Source organism: Rhagoletis pomonella, unplaced genomic scaffold (genome assembly GCF_013731165.1).
Source record: "Rhagoletis pomonella isolate Grant_MI unplaced genomic scaffold, Rhpom_1.0 Rhpom_scaffold_00004, whole genome shotgun sequence".
Lineage (NCBI taxonomy): Eukaryota > Metazoa > Arthropoda > Insecta > Diptera > Tephritidae > Rhagoletis > Rhagoletis pomonella.
This window is the reverse complement of record NW_023458558.1, coordinates 48,816,206-48,825,710: the sequence shown is the minus strand read 5'-3', so window position 1 is coordinate 48,825,710 and position 9,505 is coordinate 48,816,206.

Genomic DNA, 9,505 nt, shown 5'->3' with positions numbered 1-9,505 from the left:
TATTTTTTTATAAATGTCTAACTCATTATGCATATAACACCGTACGATAGTAAATTTTAAACACAAATATCAATATATTCGCGAGACCATGTGCCAAATATAGTAAAATTGCATTTTTAGTTTTTCACTCTGACGTCAGAAATTCAGAGAAATGTATGGGTATCTAATTAAAGATGAAATCCTGTAGGATTTAAACAGATTCAAGTTTTTGGTGCAGAAAGACTGGTAATTATTGAAAATGTAATTTTAAAATTTTGTCCTTGAAATTTCACAATATTTGTTTTTGAAACAATTATATATTAAGGACTTATATAAAACCGATAACATCCTCGAATCTCGTCCTCTTAACTTTATCAACAAATCCTGACGTTAAAGAGACAAAATAAAAATGCCACTTTAAATAAAAAAGTAAGTTTCAACCTCATTTATTTATTATTTATTTTATGGTAGGAGAGCTTCTCAAACAATGCAGAAGCAATTTGTTTAGTTGTTGAAAAGTAATTAATGTTTAAATCCCGGGATAACGACATCCCGAAATTCCCGGGATCGGAAAAATCTTAAAAATTAACATCACTAATACACATCCACATGATACACGCACACACACATCCGCTCGTGCATACATACTCATTCATATTCGTAGTATTTTTTGCCTACAATTCACATCAATTTGTATTACACCCACGCATACGGCTTTTCGGCGGTTGACACTCTGACATGCCTTCTCACAATTCGTGCCTATAAAGTGGTAGATAGAAGTCCAGTGCATGGCCAACAAGCAGAGAGGTTCATAACCTGCGTATGCAGTTAATAGGCATGCATTAGGGCGATCGATTCTCCGACTTTCGTTAGAGTATTTGCAGCGTATTGAAATTTTAGGACATAACGGTAAAAATCATTAAGGTGGTTAAAAATATACGATAATCAAGAAAATTGCGCACTTCTCAAATTATTCATAAACAATTTTTGACCAGAGCACGCGGACCAAACAATTTTTGGCTCAGAAGCTGTTGGAAAGAAGAATTTTCGAGTTCAATAAAAAAATGAGACATTGAGATTGATGACTAAGAACTCCCAAATCTATGACATTTTTCCCCTCATTTAGCGGTAATAGAATAAAATATCGTAAAAGCTCCTTTCATGACTTGAAAAAAAAAGTTTGTTCCAAATTTACAAGAAAGCAAAGTCAGCTTTTTACAAGCTTTTATTTATGTAGTTTCACCTGTCTCGGTGTCTGTAATCAAATTTTTCAATAAATTTTCAAACCACTCACCATGAAATATAATTTACAAAATATTTAAAAGAAACATACTGATATTTCTCACTAGTCATATATTACTGGCATTGTGCTACTATGATAGCAAGGCCGAGTAATCATAGTCAACTTTTATGTACAGTAGTCGAAAAAATTATAGCCGCACTAAATTTGGACAAGTTTTAAAATATTAGTTCTTTACTTACTTAAATATCGATAATTAGATTTAAGAAGAAGAGATAATTAGGGATAAAAGAGACAACCGTTTTGAAATAGGACTAGCTTTACTCTCTACTACAAAATCTTGGCAACCTCAAATACGAGGTTTTGCATTTTCGTGATACGCGGTTTTGTACTTTAAAAGACGGAATAAAAAATCACCACATAAATATTACTCATACGTAACGTGACCATACGTCCCGCTTTGAAGCCGTCAGTTCCGCTGTCCCCAGTGAGAGAAAAACTGTCCCTCTTTTGCAAACACTAGATGCACCGAATACATATTCAAATAATAACAAAAAAAGTAATGAAATACCAATACGATTTGTTTACAAAATTCCGCAGGCATCCCGCTCTGATGTAAAAAATAATTGGTCACTTTACCCATATGCCATACTGAAGTGTTTTCCTAGTCACTGCAAATGTTGCTAGTAGCAGTAAAGTTAAAAACCGTTAGATAAACCTTATAAATGAGCTTCACAGAAACATAAAAACAAATGTTTTAGAAAAAAGTTGTATTTCTTAACAGCGTTCGCCCCTCGGCAGGCAATCGCAAACCTCCGAGTGCATTCCTGCCCTGAAAAGGCTGTTCACAAAATCCATTTGCGGTTTGGAGGCGGCGTAAAGCGGTAGGTCCATACATTTGTGTAATAACTTCAAGACACATATCACAAATTGGCGGCCTCAAAGAGATGAACATAACATCAGGTTCAGCTCAAGGATCTATTTTAGGTCCAGACTTCTGAAACATTAATTACGATGAGATTTTGAGAATAGAAATGTCGGAAGATGTCTTCTTATTGAGATATGCAGATAATGTTGCAGCAAGGGAAGCACAACGAAAGCTAACGCAAGTCATGTTGCGCACACAAGACTGGCTAAGCTCCCACGGCCTCAATTTATATGGTGCGAAGGCATTTTAAACCCTTTCCTCACAGCCAAAAAATAAAAATAAATCGGAGGAGAAGCTTGGCCAAGCACTTAGCAAAGGTGTAAGCGCCAAGATATCATTATTATACTACTAAGGTTTGCAATGACTAGGAAAACATTTGGATTCAACATGGCGTATGAGTGATGTTCATCTGGTGATTTTTATACTCGAGCGCATTTGTGCACAAGGGTATTATAACTTTGTTCACATAACGGTTGTTTGTAACAGGCAACACTAATCCAGTTAGATATAGACAAATGTATATATAAATGAATGAAAAGAAAAAACGATTAAGCGGTGACTGTCTGTCCGTCCGTCCGTCCGAGATTTTATGAAAATACATCTGTAGTTTCCGAAAAATAAAAAACAGTTTTGGAGCACCCTAAATCTTGGTAAAATAAGCTGAATTTTTAAGATAAAACTTTTCTTCGAAATTCTTTCCAAATTCGAAAATGTTTTCGTTTTGAATCACCCTAGTGTACATTAGTAAACATATAGAAAACGAATGTATTTCAATTTTGACAAATCATTGCATTTTGAACCTTCAAACTCTACCAGAAAATATTACATTTTAGATAAAACTTGTTTTAATTGCATTGTGGTTTTTAGATTCGAATTTCCGGATACCTGTACGCTGTTAGGATATCTGGATATTCGGACACGTTTGTTCACATATTCGAATATCCGGATAGACGATTAGACGTTTTTGTTTCGATTTTACACTTTTCTACGCACTGAATTCGTCACTTAAATTGTGCAAGCGATGGAAGTACACAGCAAGGTGCATTTGAGTGCATCCCCAAATCCCTTCATGGGCGCCCCTGTTATAATGTTCTTGGTAGAATTGCTCAGCAAACATCGGAGACAAGAATTGTTTAATCTCCAAAGTCAAGCAGAAATGGTTTCAAGTTGGAAATTTCGGGTTCAGATTTTCAGAAATATAATAATTTTGTGAATTGCATATTCTAACAGTGCTGCGGCCCTCAGTAGGTCACTCAGAAGGTATATTTTCTCTGCTAAGTACAAAGTTTAATTTGAAGCTGATGTCTTGAATATCCTTATTAGACTTAAAGTGTTTTCGTTTTTAACAAAGAATGTTGCCTTTTGATCGCCCCTTTCTCTTTTCATGTTCGAATCTAAAATGAAGGCAAACGATTTGAAAATATTGTGTACGTTTCCTTAATGTTCATATTCTTATAAGGCAATAATGGCCCATTATCTGCCCTTTTAAGCTTTTTCAGTGGAAAAGGTTGCCCTGAAAACCAGATGGTTGCTTAAAGCGACAATATTATGAAATGCGTGAGCCAGGCAAGGACCAGAAAACAAAAACGTGCGATTTTACTGGGTTGAGTGTAACATGTAATACATTTTGCACCGTGAAAGGGCAACATTTTTTGGAAGAAATGAAATCACCATCACCATTAGTAAATAAAATCTCAGATTTCGTTTGAATTTTATATGTATGCATAAAGCTTAACTAAAAAAGGCATCTTTGCTATCGTAAAACTTAGTCCTGAGTATACAGGTCCAAAAACGAGGAATGGCCACCGAAGCTGATTTTTCTCCAACCAAATTGGGAAAGGTAAGACGGAAATTTCTTGTAAATAACATTATCCCTCTTTACTTTTGTGAAAAACTGATTGCTGTCTAGTTTTAGTTGTTAAGAGAGATCCTACCCCAGGAAGTTCAAACTGATTACTTTTTTGAGATTTCTTTGGTTTTTTGTTAGAATGAACAGAAAAAAATAACTGAGCACTCCTAAATTTTTTATTATTTTCATTAGTTTAAAGTTCACATGTTTTCAAATTAAAGTTATGTATGTATAATTGCAGCCGATTTACAAGTACATTCGTAGAGGCTATACTTACACATCTCGTAATTCGTGTCTGAACCGCAATGATCATACGGACTTAAAATTTCCATATGTAAATAAATATGTAGGTTTTTCTTCTGATTGAATTGAAAAAAATTTTAAAAGATGGTAAAATGCTTACAGTAATTATCCGGTCAGAATTTGGCTTTAGAGCTTTGGATACATACCTCATGCGTTCTTCGAAAGTGTAGTAAAAAATCTGTCATATTTAATATGAAGCACTAGAAGTGCTGAATTAACAAATGTTTTAATTTTTACAAAAAAAAAACAAAACAGACACAGTAAAGCCCATGATACTTGAATGCCATTAAGTAGAACTACTTTAATTTTTGTATCATGTTAAAGCCTCCCTTGCCCATGAGCTACGAACTTAAGGGCCAAGACGAAATGGCGAATCCGAATACGAAAACGGATGCGAAGATAGAAATTAATACAGAACCGAATACGAAGACGAATTCTTGCTTGAATATGAACATGATCACGAGGAGGAATACGACATCGAATAAGACTACGAAGACAAAGACAAACACAAACCTAAATACATTTACGAATACGAATATGAATAGGAACGCGAAGACCATGGCGAATACAATTACAAAGACGAAAGGGAATCCAATGCAAAACACGAATTTCGGGCTTTTATATGATGTTACAACAACAAACAAGAATACAAAGACCAAGGCTAAAACAATTTCCATATAAACGAACTACTTAGAAATGAATCAAAGAAAGTTTCGCTGATTAACCCGTTAAAGCAAGGTCTATCTTTAATATTGAAATTTCTCAAATACATTAATAAAAAAAAAAGTTGAGTACTTGATAAAAATCATTTTAAATAGCTTAGTTGAATTACGTGCCAGTTCGACTATCAATCGATAAAGCTTTCGAGTATCCAAAAATTAAATTTCCAGATAACACTCTTCCAATTATATTTTTTCCAACGCACAATGGGTTTAAATAAAAAAATATTCAACAATACCTGTAATAAGTAAGTGCGAAACAAGTTAGAGAAACAGAATCGATCACCCCAGTGTGCACATTTATGTACAGAAAGAAAAGCATACGTCCTTCCATGCACTCATGTACATACAGTAGCGTTCAAAAATGCATGAATGGTGTTTTGTTTTTAATATTTACAATGTTTTTCAAGCTAAAATTATGGAAAAAATTTCAAAACACCGTCACCAAAAAAAAAAGAAAATTATTAAAAATTAATACGAATTTTTAGCCGCTCAAAACTTGCACTAATTTTAATAAAATTTTATAATCCTGTTAACAGCATACCCAAAAAATTTAAAAATATTCTGGTTAAAAAGCTCGAAATAAGGATTAGTTTGAAAGCGTGATTTATAGGGGTTTTGTTAAAGCATGAACCATGTTTTTATCAAAAAAAATTATAGTTTAAAAAATATTGTAAATATTAAATACGAAACACCATTCATCCACTTTTGACCGCCACTGTACATACATACTTATGTATATGTAGAAATTTATATCCATACATGAAAAATTTGTACGATTACTTGCGTGCGTAGTTTTTTATTTTAATTACTTAATAGATTCACTTCGAAGTACAACTAGTACTCGCAAATCAAAATTTTCAAATTCATAAATTTTTCGAAACAAACTATAATTATTTAGTTATTGCAAAAGATTAAAAAAAATTGCTATTTAATCGCTACAAATACCAAATTTTATTTTTTTTTTCAAGAAATGTATGTGTACTTTGTTTTGCATTATTCGCAAGTTTTATTTAAACATTTAAGGCCTCTCACAATATGTATATTCACATAACTCAAAAGCTGACACACTTTAATCATTATACATCTTTCACATCTATGTACCATTATTACACAAAAGTAATTTGGTTATTTAATTGGCGAAATTTCTGAAATTCCTTCATATCGGATATGCGTAGGTATGCATCGTTAAAAGACTATACTTGAACATACTTGAATACACACACGCACGAACGGCACTTCAATTTTTCGCAAACTACATAGAAAAATTCTTTTATGCGTATTTCGTAATATATATACTTTTAGGAAATTACTTTTTGTGTGTCTTTTTTTCATTGAGCGCATTCAGTCAAAATGTGCTTTATGAAATTTGCTATTATTAAAAATTGCTTTCTTTTCCGAAGAAAAATTTTATTACTGGCCTTTCGCGTTGACAAATGTCATTTGCGTAAGTACTTGACTCCTTGTAGGATGCAGTGCGCATGCCATTTAATGTAGAGCTTTTTTATTTAACAGTGGAGTTTCAACTCTATGCCATATTATGTGCACATTTTTAAATTCTATTCATGGCATAACATAAAATGACTCTGCATATATATTTTCAACACACATTTGTTACCCAGCTAAGGTATTTAGAATTTTGGTAAATCGCTTGATTTGTATTCTATTTTCTGTTTCAAAAAAAAATCTAACATTTTTTTTAACCCCCTCTTCAATATTACGTTAAAAAGGTCGCGCATCGTAGTTTTCTATTTTCCATATATGTATGTAAATTAGTTATGGCGTTTCGTTTCTACAAACAATGTCGCCTTCTCATTGCCCTCTTCTGAATATTAGTGCTTAGAGGGCAAAGAGAAGGTAACGTTTTTCGGTAGAAACGAAAACACCATTATAAAAATATTGTTTTCAACTTTAGAATTTGTTTTGTCGTCCTTGGATTTTCGAGAAGTCCGATATTTTTGTAGGAAGTCAGATTTTGAGTACCTACTCACGCTTTTATTGATCAACGGTTTGGCATCAAAAATTTTTTTACAACATTCACATATGTATACATATATTATATTTAATTCAAATATTAATGAAACAGAAAATGTTGAAAATATCTATTGTCAACTCAAATAATTATAAAGGCGAGTTAAGAATCGAGTAGAATAAAACAAGGACAAGTCAGTAGAACGAAGTTTATTATTGGTTATCTAGTAAGCTATAATACGGTACAGTTTCATAAAAATCCATTCAGTATCCGTCGCGTAAAAGCAACATTAAATTCCTTTTGATTTTTTAAATATGTATGTAGTAGGTGGCATGTACAATGGAAGGCTTTTCAAACCTCCTTGGATGATGCTTTTTTCCTCTTAAAGCGTCTTTATTTACAATGTAGATATTAAAGTATATTAGTAATTCTTTTAATAGTTTAAAATTTTCTAGTGGTTGGCAACCTTATGAACAGGTAATTGGGAGACGTTGAATAAGTCACGTAAAAAAGAATGCTCGAAACAAGTGTCAAGTTGCTATTTTTCAGTGTATTCTTTCTGTTGAAAACGTAAAACATATACAAGCGGACTCCCATTTTCGTTAAATATTTTCGATTTAATTTCCAAGTCTAAATAATCAGCCTTATCACGAGTTTCATTTTCCCTGAACCGGTTCACTTTTCACTCTTGGTTTCCATGGTTTTACTATGGGCGAATGAAAAATTTTCGGGTGATTTTTTTTTCAGGCGGAATTCAGGATAACCCAAAAAAAAATTCAAAATCCATAAATCGGAAATTTTCGAATCAGGTGCTGTGGAAACGGTGAAATGAAAAAGTATTTTTTTTCGTAAAACGTATGTCGAAGACACCGGCTGAAAGGTGCTAAGAAATGAAACACCATGGCGCATACGCAACTTAATTTTTTTCGCAGATATATACATACTAGGGCATTCAATCTCGAAGCATTTTAACAATCCCGGGATTTCGGGATATAAAAATTCAAATCCTGGGATCCCGAGATTCCGAGATTTTTCGGGATTTCAGCTTCATAGTAACTTTTAGAATTTTACAGTAGGTTCGCCTTTTTCAATCCACACAAATTCATTGTCAACACATTTGGTCTTAGGGGAGCATAATGCTCCTTAGTAAAAGAGTATGTAATTTGATATTTAAATATTTTTCATTCTAAAATATCTATATTATTTCTCGAAAACATTTACTCATATTTACAGAAATCCTTTTCCAAAAAAGGCCAACAAAGTAAAATGAAGAACAATTCTGCCACACTGTAAAAGCTTGTTGTGTTTTGAATTGCTACCAGATTTTTCGTTATTACACAGTTCTTGCACAAAATATTTGAACAAATACAGTTATTCAGGCAGTTTCTGAAATTCAATTCCAAGTGAAAATGACTCAAGTTCACTTTGAATCCAAATTTTAGTGTTCTGTATTTCTCGTGTTTCAAGTCAAATAAAATCTTTTTTTCGTTTTCAACACCTCTTTCATTCTGTAAATGAATCAGTAAAAATCTAGGGATCCCGGAGCTGTAATCCCGGGATTTCGGGACATGGAAAAGTGTCCGGGATCCCGGAATCCCTGGATTCTGGATCCCGGGATTGAATGCCCTAATACATACATAAGTATGGTCCATACATATGCATGTAAATATGTAAATATGTAAATACCCAGCGAGCAGAGAAATGTACATTTTGCCGACAGTGCGGTCTCGTACAATTTTGCGTTTCCGGAAACGAACAGGAAACGACTGCAATTATCGTTCATTTTTGTATCCGGAAAACGTTCGAAAATCATAAGCACACTTTCGTGGGAAAACGAATATTCATAGTATGTATGTATTCGAAACTTGAATAGATAATGGACTTTTTTCCTTTTTCGGATGCATTTTCGTATTTTTTGTTGGCTGGGTACATATTAGGGATGTTGCGAAAGTATAATTTTAGATATCAGCGGATGGAATGCGGATGCGGATGTCGAGTATTCTTAAGAAATAATTTAGGTAATTTTGGTCAAAGAACTCCTCATTCGCCATGCTTTTAGCTGTTTCGGACTACCTGTTTTTTGTTTTTAGTTTTTTGTATTTCATTTTTAAACCCTTTTTCTGTGACTGGGTTGAAAAATTTGTATGGATTATCCTGTCCTATATGTAACTACTTATGTACATATGTATATTTGAACCTAGCCTTTTTTTAAACAGATACTGTGATGTTTTACAATTTTTGATTTATTTAAAAATATAAAACATGCAATATTCATTCTATGATCAGACTGCATCTATTGTCTATGTAAATGGTTAAATAAACGACTGAGTATTGTTATAGGAAGTCCCCCAAACAGAAACAGAGTTTTTCGATCGAAAAATATTGATTTTCAAGAATTCTATACCATTTCTATGAAAAAGTGTTTAACAACAGAATACGGTAATTTTTTATTTCATTTATAAAAATCCTAGGGGCGAGAACTTGACAATTTAAACTTTTTTTGGACCACGCTAGT